This window comes from Plodia interpunctella, chromosome 9 (genome assembly GCF_027563975.2).
Source record: "Plodia interpunctella isolate USDA-ARS_2022_Savannah chromosome 9, ilPloInte3.2, whole genome shotgun sequence".
NCBI lineage: Eukaryota > Metazoa > Arthropoda > Insecta > Lepidoptera > Pyralidae > Plodia > Plodia interpunctella.
In genome coordinates, this window is record NC_071302.1 from 3382796 (window position 1) to 3398846 (window position 16051).

The 16051-nt window shown below is 32.8% G+C and overlaps 1 protein-coding gene across 3 annotated transcripts in view; it reads left to right on the forward strand.

Moving 5' to 3' along the window:
• The first annotated feature begins 499 nt into the window (after positions 1-499).
• LOC128672307 (angiotensin-converting enzyme-like protein Ace3) overlaps positions 500-16051 on the forward strand; it is a 149807-nt gene continuing 134255 nt past the window's right edge. For all 3 annotated transcript variants that reach the window (XM_053749360.2, XM_053749363.2, XM_053749362.2), the window contains exon 1: positions 500-771. The gene's annotated coding sequence lies outside the window, so the exon portion shown is untranslated. The remainder of the gene's footprint in view (positions 772-16051) is intronic.

A 16051-nucleotide genomic window follows, 5' to 3' on the forward strand; every position in this document is an offset into this window, starting at 1 on the left:
ACAAATTAAAAACAATACAGGCCGTGTTTATGAGAACAAAAGACTCATTAATTTTAACATTTGTTGGAAAAAATCTGGACATGTGCCAGTCAAATTCAAAGGTCAAGGTTTGGCTGGACTGGACTACATCTGCATATTAATGCTAAGTAGAATTATTAATAATTAAACGTGTATTTTTGGTGGTTTTGCGAAATTATGCTACTATTTATTAGTTACATGTTTTTCTTTTATAATTATCTATCACGTGCTCAAATGGCTAGGTAATCGTGAACGTTACATCGAGATTTATCGAGTCACGGCCTGCCGCTGTTTCATATCGAGTAGTTACTTTATAAGTATACTTAATACCTTACCCCATTTAAATTTTATTCTGAGCATTATGATTAATTTATATCTTGATCACATTATTAACCCTTTAAATACTAACTGTCTCAAAAATGTATATTCTACAGCTAGTCTGGCAATGAAGTCCAAGTACCACAAAATGTGATTTCTGAATTCTGATTCTTATACAGTCTGCGCGCGTTCGCCGAAGTGAGTGGTTGTGTCGTGCGTCGCGGCTTATTCCGAATCTTCGCGATTTGCCGCCTTTTTAACTGTCAAAAAGTGTAATTACTAACTCAAGAAAAGTGATGTACAGTGTTACAAAAATGGGTACCATACTCAACGTTTCTTGATGTTAGTGACTTGTGCTGTTTTTTTGTGTTATAAAAGTTGTGTGGAGTTTTTTAAACCTCGTGGATTTTATTTGTGTGGCTGGAGTTTTAAACTGTGAGTATTGTAGTGTTTTGTGGTTCCAAGGTCACTTTTTGTTGACCCATTTTAGCGAGTTAATGAGATTATAGTCGTGATGTGTCAAACTCGTTATCGTAGTGTTAGCTCAAGCATCTGTTTGCGATAAGGAATATTATTACTTTATCGATTGCTAATAACCGGATCTACTGACGTTAATCCAATGCGACATTTGGACGTTTCTATAATGAACATAAAATCGCTGACTAAGTTGATAATAATCCATTTACCAACGTCCATTTTTGGTGTTTATTTTGTAATGATTAACAATTAATTTAGCATAAAGTAAGCAACGCGTTTGAGGGTTAACGCTTGACACTACCGCTTTGATCTTCTGGTAGATCGACGAGTAGTTTCTGTTCCTCATTATTATAAGGAACTGCACTGCACTTGATTTGTCCTTATACCTAGTTTCTGAAACATTTATTTCAGTATATAAATAAGAAAAAATATACAACTTATCTACTTTTTTACGTACTAATTTCTACCCTCAAAAAAGTTTGTTTTTGGAGATTAATTTCAGTACAAAATGTGATATCATCTAAATACATGATACAGAAAATGATAAATAAATATCCATACCCAACCAAATCCTACATCAAATGTACAAGTATAGAAACTAATTAAATAAAGGCTATATTTTTGAACTTATTGAAAAAAAAAGACACAATTTTCACGAAACCATTTGTTTATATAGTAATAGTTAATTTAATTCGAGTTTTTAACGTTTTGCCTTGTGCCTCTGACGACGGTCTGTCCCCTTTGACCTATGCTACATTCAAACGATACTGATAATAGCGATTAGGTATACAGAAGTGAATAGAAATCGATTCAGCGATTTTGAAGAAGTTATCGGTTCTGCTAATTGGTAAGCATCTAGCCTCAAAAGTAGCGTAGACGACCTTGACGGTTACGATAAATTAGGTAGATATTAGGTACCAAAAAAATCTTTTGGGAAGAAAGTGTTGAATTGTTGTGCTGAAGATCTTGTTTTCTGCATGCGTAGTAACAAGAACTGTGTAAAAAGCAGTACTATTGAGACACGATTGTGACATCTTAGCGGAATCAAAGCTTCTGGTTCTGGAAATCATACATTTTCCACGTAGCTCCCTGAAATATGCTCAATGTTTATCGCCTATGAGCGCTCATGAGAAAATTCTTGTCATTAATGATAGGAATTATCGAGAAGTTTATCTTTTGCGGACATCATACTAATTAATTTAAACTTAATAACTTAGTAAATATTTGTTTGTATTTTTAACCCCCCAATAACAGGAGTCAGTATAAGTTTAACGTGTCTGTGTCAGCCAAATGGCTGAATGGATTTTGATACAGTTTTTTTTTATTTGTAAGAGAATTCAATCGAGTTTTCTTATCTATTTGGAAAATTTGTGCTTAGCCGTTTGGAAACCAGATATTTTTTAGCTGATTAGAAGAATAAAACAACTTCGCAGTCGGGGGTTTCTTAAAGTTTTAATTTAGTTTTTAATAATAAAAACTAAATTAAAACTTTATTTTATTTGTATAAAACGTCTCTTATCCTAGCGTTCAGTTGTTTACTTGGCTAGTCGAGTCCAGGGTCCGCTTTCTTACTTTTTCTCTTCTACTTTGATTGATGTTCGGCATCCATAGTTGTTAGACCATTGGCACGCATATCAACATTGCCCAGCATTTCTTGTGTTTATCCTTATCCTTGCATATTATAAAACAAAGTTCACTGCCGCGTCTGTCTGTCTGTTAGAACTTAAAATCTGATGCATCGATTTTCTTGCGGTTTTCACTAATAGATAGTGTGATTCCAGAGGAAGGTTTAGGGGTATAATTTATTATGTTTGTACACGTACGAGGCCGGGATGGGTTATTTATAAGTAAGTAGTGCTTTGAAAATGATTTCATTGATTTATTTATGATTTATGAGTACATATTTTTAGAATAATCCATATATATTTTTCGTACATATGAAAAGAATCGCACGCCCGCAATCGAGAATTGAAAAAAGTTCATAATAGGTGTACTGTGAATAATCTCCAGGCTTATTGTCCCTAAGACTTAGCTCCTAAGTCTTCAGTCCCAAGTAAGTCCCAGTATATAATCAGAATACATTATTAATTATTTTACCGCTCTTAAATGTAGCTGAGGGTAACTCGCATGGTAGTATATTTTCGTGTAAAGAGACTAGTTAATAAGACACATAGGTCTTGTCTACAAAACAGACAGCACGTAGATTAACAAAGAAACAAATAAATGTTGCACCAATCAACATTGATGTTGACATTCTATCTAAACGACGCACGGCGGCAGCGCGCTGGTTAAAGTTAACATGATTGGCGCAACCCACTCTTAAGTTTTAGTTTGCAACTGAAAATGTAATGTTGTAGAGAAATGAATATTGAAAGTCGGGGGTCTTTTGATTTGCCCAACAAATAAACTTGTTTTTAGTTTTTTAGATAATGAACCCTAAAACAAGTTGGATTGGTGAAGTAAATAGTTTTTCAGTGAATTTTTAGTCGGACCTCAATAAGGGTTCCGTTTTTGCTTTTTTGAAGTAAGGAACCCTAAAACAAGTCTGATTAGTAAAGTAAATAGTTTTACAGACTGTGTTTTGGCGCACCATTAGATAACTTATCTGATTCAAAAGTTTCCATTTCAAATATGATATCGGATGCGATTCCTTCAACCAGTATTGGATTAAGTGAGACTTCCCTTTTCCTTCAACCAGTATTGGATTAAGTGAGACTTCCCTTTTGAAGTACATTAGATTAGACTCGATAGCTATCAAAGCCTAGATAAGGGAAAACGGGGGAGAAGCTCACACGGCTTAGGCACAGAATACTACATAAAAGTGTTCATGTTATTCTGGGCCACAACTTCTTACGAGCGTAAAAATCACAATTTTTCCAATGAAATAAAATACACCCTATGTCATTTTCCATTACTTCTATGTTGGGTTGTTTGTTTTATATTACTTTATTGCATAAGAAAACACAAAAGTAAACAGAAATAATTATATTAACGTCGGCCTTTCCCTTCAGCTGGATCTTTTCCAGTAAACCGGCAGGAAAGACATAGCTTTACAAACACAGAGGGTAAAAAAGCAATACCTACAACAAAAGAAAGGAAAATTTATCTTTATACAAATTTACAAGAAGATTTAGGTACTCAAACTCTAGGTCAGATTTTTATTCAAATCGCCTAAAGATAGGCTACACTAGGCTACACTTTCGCATTTTGTATTAATTGGGATGGTATATAGATTGAAGCAGTATTTTTTTAACTTTTGCGCTTTGAATTCATAACGGTACTATGCAGTCACCGTGATCGTAGCTAGTGTCGTTGAAACGTCAGCAATATTTTAAAAAGGGTTCGTGTTAAGTCTTGTTAATTTATAGGTATATTGAGTGTAGATTGGAGTATTATATGTCTACTTATTTAGTTTCCAAACCAATATTTTAAGTAACATTATGTAATATTAGATGAAAATAGAAGAGAATAAATATAACAAAGAATAATATCATGATAACTCGTAGCCGTGATAGGATCCCATAAAAGTTTATTGAGGAAACTTGTTCATTATCATCGACTAAATTATGGTTCAGCCCATACATTTCTGCGATTCATTATTTTAACAGCCTCTCTCATTTGTGTGGTTACATTCCCGGTTGTGATGTCTAAAAGACCAGAGACCGCTTGAAAAATATATATATTTTTAGTTCGCCTGTGGTTTTACGACCTGTCTAATGTTAACCCTCTTTGAGAACGCAGTTACGGTGTATATAGACAGAGTAATGGATTGCAAAATTATATGGCTAGATTTACCTTTGTACATGTACTTTGAGTAAGAAATAATAATGGTGGGCGCACTTTAGGAATGCATGATAGGGGCCAATACTGCTTAAATGAGTTTCTTTCGGCATTTATTCTTAGCAGTGGTCGTTCCTTCGGTCGTTCTTTTTGAGATATTAATAGTAATATAGTATGAAATATATATATATCATATCAAATATATATATATATATATATATATATATATATATATCATAGTATGAAATAGGTAATATAAATTTTGACAAAAAAGGTGAGTCTAATTTGAGAATTATTTGATTTAGCTATATTTTACTGGGGAAAAAATACTGGGCTTAAATCTATCTCAGAACTTGACTGTGCAATAAATATCTCCTATATAGTCATATATCCTCATGGCTGAGGGTCGTGGTCACTACGTAGAATGAAACTCACACAACAACTTTCTTGGCACTATTCATGGAGTGATTTGCCATTGCCTTCTCCATTTCACACACAAGTTAATAATAAACCAGTGATATTTTCCAGCTCCTCATGATATTTTCCTTCACCGGAAGCAGGTGGTGGTCGATGAAAACTAGGTACTATACATAGTCAAATTGGTATACAAACTCATGTAGCATGAGTAGGATTCGAACTTTAAATCCACAGGCGGGCGTCTGTGGATTTAAAGTTCGTAATCGTAGTCGTCTCGTAATCATTACACCACCACCGCTTCAATAAATATATTTACGAGTATTTATTAATAACTGTGGCAAAATATTGTACGCATTAACTTGTATGCGGTTGTTCATATATTTCGAACAAGCTGAATCGTTGGAGTATGAAAATTCATGTCAGTAACTCCGGCTCTTTCAATCGCAGAATTTGGAATAACTATTGCATATAGAAGTGGAATAGACGCGATATTTTGTTGCTTTGATAAACCACATAGGATTCTGAGAATTCTCAACGCAATGAAATCGAACTTTCGTTCTTCATATTTCTAAAGTAGGTACTTCATGCGTAGGTACACTGGTTTTTTTTTCTCGTGGAAGTTAAAAATATATTAACAATATTCTCGGTCCGAGAATTTAGATTTTTTGACGACACGTTAACTTTAACCTGCGCAAAAAACGCAAAGTACATAACTATGTCTAAACGTCAGCGGTGCAGAAGTTAAAGTCAACGTGAAAGCTGACTGGTGCAAATTACACTAAATGGCACTTTTATGTGCCTACCTATTCTAAACTCCCTGTATTGATATAAGTAGATTTCTGACGTTTCATAAGGCAGTTGTTCACCGTCTGATGGCACGTTTGTATCTGTAGAGTTTAATACGTGCGGTCTGAACATAGTGATTTCAAAATGAAAATTATTTTGATGATGTTGTCGTAAAATGTCAATCAAAACATATGAATAAAACCGTGAAGCTGTGAAATGAGAGCACATTCATTTTTAATTAAACACCTGATCATTTTGTGGAAAATTGGAAATACTCAATGACTTTCATGGCAGTATTAATTCAGTGAATTGACATTGCGTTCTCCATTTGAAACAACAACTGATAAATTTATCAATTGATATTAATTTCACGACGACAAACTTGACATTTTCCGGCATTGACATTTCCAGAATTAGATATTACCCGGTCTTTTACATACTTTGATGCTCATACAAAAATGGGTTGTTACATTACGACGACGTTCTCCGTCTACTTGGAAAAGCTTTATTCATGTCATGCACTCGAAAAGAAAACAATAATGTAATATATAATAATTTTTCATTTGAAAAAAATTGAAATCTGAGTTTTGATGCCACTTTGATGCACCTCTTATAGAATCACCAGTGGAAATATCACTATAGAGTCCAAGATATTTCCAAAAGTAAAACAAAAAATTATTCGCGACGGGCGACTTATGGAGTAACCAAAGCGCCCATACTAATAATTGTACCTCTTCACGACGACATCGGCAAGAAAATCGAATTTCCCATAATGTTTGATTATCAATAAATTAACTCGAGTACAAAGTCAAACGAAAAAGTGAGAATAAACTAAAAGTAAAAATTAAAACGAGTTTAATATGAATACCTTGTCCAGTGCCCAATGATTTCTAATGGCGACCTTTCACATTACTATGTGTAAAGACATACATACGACACAGTATCTGTAATTTATACATGTAAGATGATACGATACCAACTCGTTAAGTCCGCTGATGAATAACTATGGATATCTGAGGATATGTAACTGACGGATGTCGGAAGGTTTTACGGCCCTATAAAACGACAACCGTCCCCCGTCCCCCCTCTCTTCCACATCAAATATCAACAGTAACAGCGTTATTGTTGATTGCATGTCCCGATTGAAAAGATTCTGTTGATTGGGGAAGATTTTTTCGTAATAGTTTGCCAAGCCTTTGTAGTGTCAGCCATTAAAAAAAATAGATTGCATTAAAAAAACAAAACTTTTAAGCAAACATTTCGGGCTCAAAAAAACATTATTAAGACTTATATAGTATTAGCTGCGTTCCAGGGTTTCGCTCCCGTTCTTTTTAGGTATACCAAAATTCTGGTTTTAAAAAGTACCCTATTATTACATAGGTAATATTCTACCCGTGTACCAAATTTTGTAACAACCCGTCCAGTAGATTTTACGTAAAAGGGTAACAAATATATTTACACACATCATCACAAACTTACGCATTTATAATATTACCAAAAATATTCAATTTGATAAAACACATATATCAACAGACATTAAATTTTTCTCAGCACAAGAAGTTCATATAATTTGGGACTTATTTATTCACCCCCAAATAATTTGGGAGTTATTTTAAAGAATGTCGTTAATAAATATTCTAGTTAATACCCTCCTTATTACAAGGGGTTTAAGAGACACAATCGAAGACATTAATGAGTTATAGTGAATGGATTACGAAATAATGATGTCAAGGCGATACAAGTTTCGTTCAACTGGAAGATAAATTTATTGTATGCGGTATCAATAAATAACAGCTTTAAGATAAACATATTCAAGTATTGACAGTACCGTCAACAGAATTTCAACCTACCTCAAATTGATAGTAAATTAGTCGCTATTTTCTTTGTATACATAACATGTAACTTAGCATGTAATTGACTATTTTAGAAAATGGAATCAAATAAAAATATTTTAAAAAAATGCTGCCAGTTTCTGACTAAAAAAATAGTATATAGGATCACATTGAGGTCGAAACCAGTTGTTATCAGAATTTATGAAAAGAAGATCAAATAAAATGTACGATTTTGATGATCATCTTAGCCACAAGAAGTCCTCTACTAGTCGTAGACCCTAGACTTGTCGATTTTTAGATTCATTAAAAAAAACTTATTAGTATAGTATTATTTTTCATCAGGAATCAAAAAAATATTATAGTGTCTGGTGAAAGAATTTTGGAAATTGGTTAAGAGTGCCTTTATTATTTTTTGTTGAAGTCCAATTATGAAAGCAAAATTTGTAGCCAGACAAAACTCTTGTCTTCTTATCATGAGTCGCAAATTATAGAAGAAGTACCTATATGATTTAAACTAAAAAAGGAAATCTATTTACTGACAGCTAGATATTCCAACGCAAATAACAGATAATTTACGCAAATCATTTCATTCAAATATAATATGTAATAACATGGTTGTAGAGGATAAACGTGTTTTATGTGTTTATTCAATCTTGTCTTGTCATGTCAATATAACTTTGATGTATGATATATATGATATATATATATATATATATATATTTCTGCAACACAGTACACTTGCTCTTCAATTGTGCTTTGTGAATACTGTGTTTTATTTTGTGTTTTAGTTTGTTGTTTTACAAATAAGTGTTTTATCTATCTATTCTATGATAAATACATTTTTTAATAATATACAACTAAGTACATATTAAAAAGTGTCTTGTTTTCTTGTGACAGATAATAATTATAATGATTTTAATCTGTGTTGTGGTCTGATTGGTTTAGTTATTGAGAAATGGGTGATAAATTTACAGCTCGCTCGAGTGTTGCTATCTTGTTGATCCTCTCGCATTGCGGGTAGGACAAGGATAAAACATCATAACAGAACATGAATGTCAGTGCTTTTTTTATCTGTATCATTTTTTGCAACGAATGATTTATAGCTGTGCGGTCAAAATATTCGAGAATAGTCAATAAAAATAGTTACTAAGTACGAAATACTTCAAGGGCATTCAATCGATCGTTACGCTATCGTTAACTCCATAATAATAATTATAATAGCTCTAGTAGGTACATTGTGGTAGGTAGGTTATTTATACAACAAAATAAATACCTAGCATCGTAAATTGGAAAATTGACACCGTACCACAAATCATAATACAATCTTTCAACTACCTATGAAACAATCACCCAGTCAATCTTAATAAACTACGAATATGAATAGAGTTATTGTTGTGTGTATACGTGTACACTTTTTTTAATATACCACAAGGGAATCAAAACAAAAAAGTACTTTTGAACTGGTATCAAAATTAAATTTGAAAATTTCTACACAGGCATTTTTCACGTCACATTCTAAATTAAATAATATTTACCAAAGCTATAAACAACTAGCATTTTGGAACGACCACTGCTGTGAAGAAATAAATATCATAAAGTTTTCGGGCTTCGGTACAGTTATAACAAAAACAATTTAATACGAACCTTCGCTGCATGAGTTAACTTGCACTTGACCGTTTTTTTATTTTTATTCTACGTAACCTTAAAACGTTAACTTGGATAGTTATATGCAACTTCACCCGCCACAATTTCCTCCTCGTCATTCATAATGAAATCTTTTGAATTTGCCTTGACAGCGGCAGACCTATATCCTTGTCATTAGATTAACCTGCCTCGCATTAATATTGAGGTATTTTAATCTAAGAGCCTGTACAGAATAAGCGTTTTACCCATAAAATATCGTTTTAGATGTTTCCTTAAATTCAAACAATAAATCTACTCAGATTTATTAGTATACACGGATGCCTAGTGTGCAAGAGTTTTTATAATATTGGTACAATATATAAATTTTGTAGATTCGTAATCGGCTATTTATTTAAAAAAATCATATGCAATTCATACAAACGAAATGACAATTACTTCTTTGAAAGTCAAAACCCATAGATCAACACATATGGTTTTATGAGATGTCCAAAGCATTGCTGAGGGACTGGCCAATGTTAATTGATTTGAGAAAAAATAAAAATATGCCTTATAAAAATCATAATAAACTTCAGTTGAAATCTATAATACCCCATATAACTTTTCTTTTGTTTATTATGCTACAGATTGACAATTGTTATTATCATGTCTTACTTTTTTTGTTGAGGTTAAAAATTGATTACACGATTTGATAGTCTTGCCATTCCATAGAGGCGTATTTTTTGCTATAATATATGCGATGAAATTGAATGACGTGACAGTTTGGAAAGGTGTAAAATGAAAATTCTGGCGACTAGGGGTGGGTTGCACCAGTCAACTTTGACGTTAACATTAACCTGCGCGTCACCGCTGCGCGCCGATAGGACAAAATGACATAAATAAGTTTTTGTGCGTGCAGGTTAAAGATAACGTCAAAATTGACTGGTGAAACCAAACTTAAAGATCGTTGCCAAGTTTTAAAAATACATTTAGATGAAAATTACATGTGTTTTTTGTCCAACCACTAAGTGCACTATAAATAGTTTTCTTAAATTAGTTTTTAAATCATGAGCGGAGTTATTTTGAACATTTCTTTTAAATCTCATTTAGTTTTAACATTACACTAGCAGCCCGTCCCGGCTTCCCTCGGGTAAAACCATAGTAAATTATACACCTAAACCTTCCTCAGGAAATACACTATCTATTAGTGAAAACCGTACGAAACCCCGTTCGTTAGCTTTTGAGTTTAGACAGACGCAACAGACTTATTTTTATAATATGTAACAATTTAATAATAAAGATACCTATTTCTCGAAATGTCCCAATAGCCTTTTAGATAACAGTAACTGGATCAGTTGATACTTACAGTAAAAATTTGTTGACAAATAATAATCTAAACTAAAATTATATCTTTGGGGGAAAAGCATATAACTGAAGAATCATCTAATTTTATGTTCGACAAAAATGTACCTATCTATGAGGAATAAAACCGAATAGTTTTTTATGTGTCTCTACGAGGAAAGTGTACCTACCTATCTCTGGAGAATAATTAAAATTTTATATATGAGAAGCCTGTCTGAATCTTAGCTAAACCACTGAAGCAATTTTGATGAAAATTAGCATGGTGTTTTGTAGTTTAAAATAACCTGTATTAGCTTAAGTATTATTTAATTTTTGTTCAATGAATTGGTTTTATCGACACAGTCAATTGAATTTTATTACTTTACAAAAAGACAATCCCTTCGAAACAAGGAATAATTTTATTAAAGTCGACATAAAAATATATACTAATATAGAAAGAAAAAACAAATTTGTATATAGTCAACTCGTAAAGGAAGGAAAATTTTCAGCTATATTAAACACAGATAAAGTCAACACCGGAAAGAACCAAAAAGTTCGTGGCACTTAAGTAATTTATAAATCGCTTTGTGTGTCGTTCAATGTCTGTTAGTTAATTCAAATTAAACGCATGTTTGAATATTAATTGCTTTAAACCACATGAGTAGGGAATCTGAACAGAGGCACAGCTTACTAAGGGGCGTCCGAAATAGTTATTTGGCGTCCGAATGGTTATTTTAGTAGGGTTGGCAAAGGAGATTTATCAAAATCAATTAATTTATTCAGAAATTAAACCTTCACAGGCACTTTTAACGTCATATTCTAAATTAAACGATATTTACCAAAACTACAAATTACTAGCATTTCGGAACGACCACTGCTGAGAAGAAATGCCGAAAGGAACTCATGCAAACAGTGTTGGTCGCATATAGTATCATATCAGAAAGGCTTACCATTTTTTAAGTATAAATATATGTATACATAAACATATGTATACAAAATGGTAAAATAATTGAATACAATAGAGAAGCAATGGTTACTGACATCAAGAAGAAGAAAAACCATCGCTACATAACGACCCTGCCACCCTTAACTTGATATCCTATTTAATATTTATATAATTTGATTTATTTAGAAAAGCAACGAAAACTTCCTTTCCAGATATTTTTTTGTAAATGTGGGAGATAAAAAAGAATTGTGACCTCAATTATAAATCTACTGAATTTATAAATTGAGAATCGTCTCATAAATAAATCCTGTGTCACACGCAAGTTTTATTCATTGTATTCATAATATAATACTGACGTCTTTTAACGATTGATATGCTAGATAACAGATTCAGTTGACTCGGCCTAAAAACGTGAAATAAATACTAGCACTGCACACGTCTTTTCTCATTCGAGGGAATGATAAAAATAAAGCAAATTACTTAGATGAATTCAGAGTACTTATTTAAAAACAAAACACTGTTTATTCGTGCTTCATTTATTACCTAAGCATATAAATATTTTACTTGTAGACTAAGAATAAATTGTCGAGAATATTAGTCAGCAAAAAGTATCTTGACTGTTTTTCATACAAACTATTAGATCTTTAGTATATGCAATTGGTTCAGCAATTTAACTACGGAAGCGTTACAGACAGATATACTTTTCCCTGTATAATATTAGTGTGGAAGTGTGACTATTAACACAAACAACAAGAACAAATGCAAGAAATATTTTAACGGATTTCCACAAGTCCAATACTTTTGGCAGTGTTTATATTTCTCTCCACACAAAGTCAAAATATACTTGCTTACTCCTAACGCAAACATGGTACAGTCAACTCATAATCTGGTTACTCTGAATTACCCTCTATGCTGTGGTAACAGCTGTCAGAATGCAATGTATGCGAGTGCTGTCGACAGTACGGGACAAAGGTTTTAGTAATGTTATATTATGTTAACTATATTCATGAATATGGAATATGGTAATGAACCGGTTTCCAGGAATGCGTGTGGTATTTTTCTAAATTGTCTATTTAATTTGTGTAATTAAAAATACAATTTACTACGACACTATGGTGTTTTTAACAAATTAATAATCATATGGAGTTGTCGAAATAACAAAGTGTTAATATTCTAATATCCTATTTTCTAATATCGGACACTGCTTATATACCTAATTGCTGTCATTATATGTATAGACAAATTTCTAACAAAAATGAAAAATTTGTACATTACTTTTTTAACTTTATATAAATTGTTTTATTTATTAATTGGTTCTCTGCGTCCCGTTTAGAAATGTCTCAGCGGTCGATTTTGTATAGCAAAATCGCACTACGGCCTCAGTTAAAATTATTTATTCGAATACGATTCGAACCTGGCACCTTTTGATCACAGACAAATGACTAAACAAATAGACCACCACTTCTTCAAATCTTCGATCTGTAGATAAAAATAATTGACGATACATACCTACTTCAGACCATTTCTACAATGTTTATGTCAAGAAACGCTGGCTTGATGTCATCAAGGACGATAAGGCGTGCGTGGTGTGTGGGACGTAGATGACTGTGCGAATTGGAGACGAAAAGTTGGAGCCTGGTCTCCGACGCTCAACGGCTGAGAAAGGAACCGGGAAAACGCTCAGATGAAAGAGAGAGAAGATTTCAGACTATGTCTACGAACTGCCTGTCATAAAGTCACATTATCCTTGTTTATTAAACATGTTTTAACCCTAAAGCCGCATTTCCATAAACCCTTAACCCTGCATATGGAGACCTTCTTAACACGTGACTGTTTATTATTTAAACCCGTGCTTTGAATTTATTATTTCAATTTTAATATAAGACTACAACATTGAGGTAGTTTGACATGGAGATGACAAGTGATGCTGCCATTGTACATAAATATACTTTGTATAAGTTTAGTGTCATTTATTTCCAAATTAAAGCAAAATGAAATAGGAACAAATCCGTGAGGCATAACTATAGTAAGTCACGACCAAATACTATTAACGTTTGGTTGTGTTGTTAATATATCACGCAAAATCTACTGGACACATTTCGATGGAGAGGATATGGAATTCGGAAAAGTACATAGTGCATAGAATATTCGAGACTCGAATAAATTATATTATTTTATTCTATTTCACATAGGACACTTTTTCTCCCGAAATTACCACGGAGAAGAAGTGCCATTGGAACATTATTGTGAAAAAGGACAATAATGTTTTTGTGGCCATTTACAGATTTTGTCATCTCCCGTCATTTCACCATCAATGCACAAACCAAACGAAGTTTTAGTTAAGGATATAACTTTTGAAGTTAAGCGTTCTTATTTAGTTACTTAGGAAGCGTTCCCGATGGGCTAATTGCCATACTAATTAAGAGGAATTCCGAAATGTGATTTGAGAAAGCGATCTTGCTGAAAATTTTACCTTTATTAGGTCCGAAATCGGCGTTTTAATTAATGTGAACTGTACCGTTTATTCGTATTGCGATAATAACGGAGATGATTTACATTATCTGTCATGGTTGACTTTCGAGGTGGCTGACACATGCGTCAACTCGTGAACGGTTGCTGCCATTGGAGTACTAGTCAACTCTATTCTCATATATATTTTATTTGGTTAATCATGTTTTATATCTTTTTTATCAGCATTCGATCGCAATTATAATTTTGTGTATACTTCTTTAAAGTACATGACTTTATATACTTTGATTACTATGTAACTTTTTATTAGGAAAAAAAATATGTTGGAATTTAATGGTAATCTCTTCCGGGATGATAAGGCGCAACATTGTCTAAACGAGTTTCTTTCAGCATTTATTCTCAGCAGTGATCGCTCCGAAATGTCAATTGTTTGTAGCTTTTTGAGAAATCGCTATATAATAAAAAAAATAAATGAGATAAAGTGCCTGTGAAGTTCTAATTTCTGTATAAATTATTTGTATTTACGAATGTTTTCTATTTTCTTTTGACGTGACAACGTCTTAAATTAGGTTGCGGCTGGGAGTCACTTATGAAAAAGTGTAACGCCCGGTAACGTTACGATGAGTCACCGAACGAGAGAGAGGCCCGCCGAATGCCTTGCGTCTCTCTCCCACTCAACTATGATCGGTGTGCCGCGCGCGTAAAAAGACGTTGTCACGTAAAATCTTCGCCCGTAAAACCGACTTTACAGGCAACCATTTTTTTAATTTATTTCCTTAACACAACATTTACACTATTTTAACATTGCCAAACTGCTTCAGTTTAACGGCAACGAATTACTTATAGTTACCAATGTTTATTCGCCTATTTAATTTAGTTAGTATAAAGATAATAGAAGGTGAATAAACTATATGACTTATCAAAAGAATTTGTAGAAAATCTATTACTACCTTCGTCCGATCCACATAGGACAGGTCGTTTTAAGAATAGGAAGTATCACGCACCTTTTCAAAGAAACAAAGAGTTTAGTGGTGCGCAAAAGTACCCTTTTGTAATAGATGATTCAGTTAACGGTTGGACCAAGGTAACTTGGGTACCTACCGAAATGTTTTTACCTTCTACATTAGACCCTAGAGAAAAGACAAAGGTAAACAATTGAAATAGAATTAACATAGTTATTATAGTGTTCTTGTACTACTGTTCTGAGCTATTTTGTGTATATTTTTGTATTACAAAAAATAATTTACGGGGAATTTAATTTTTTTACAACGAGAAACAGACACCTTAAGGGTTTCTGTCATTTCAAAATATATTTCAGTTGGCTACACATTAAGCCTCATATGTACATGCATAAGTTGGCTAAGTGTTCGTGTACAAAGTGTGTAAACTTTAAACCGCGCCAACTTAGTAAAACATACATAAGTCATACAGTGAGTGCTCGCCTTAAAACGCCTGGAGCTGTGAATAATGTAGTGTATTGCACTGTTTTATCATTTGTACCGAAACACCTGAGCTTGTTCGTCTTGGTTTTAAGTAGTTTGAAAATGGAATATAAAAAACAAGTAATTTTTTGCTTGTAATCTGTAGTGGCATGTTAATTGGTCACGATGAATACAAGTATCTGTAAAAAATACCTAATTTATTAAAATTAAGTTCTAATTTATTTCAGATTTTTTTTCATCAGATACAAGTGTTAAATTTACAAAATAAAAATATAAACTTACCCAAAATAATGTTGATGTGTTTCTCTTTTTAACTTTTTAAGTTCTTCCAAACTGAAAATCTTGTATAAATTGAAACATTTTGCACTACGTTTTATGATACTTTGGGCATTAGATATCCCCCGAGATTGAATTGTAGAATCGCTTTAGCATGTAGTTTGAAATCAGGTGGGAAATGAAATAATGTATCTTTAGAAAATCCCATTTCTGATATCGAAAATTTGCCCCTGGGGCTCAAACGTTGCGTAAGTATAAATACTGATACGGGTTTTCCATATGACAATACATGAAAATGCTATTAGTATGTTGCTACCTTAAGACAGAAA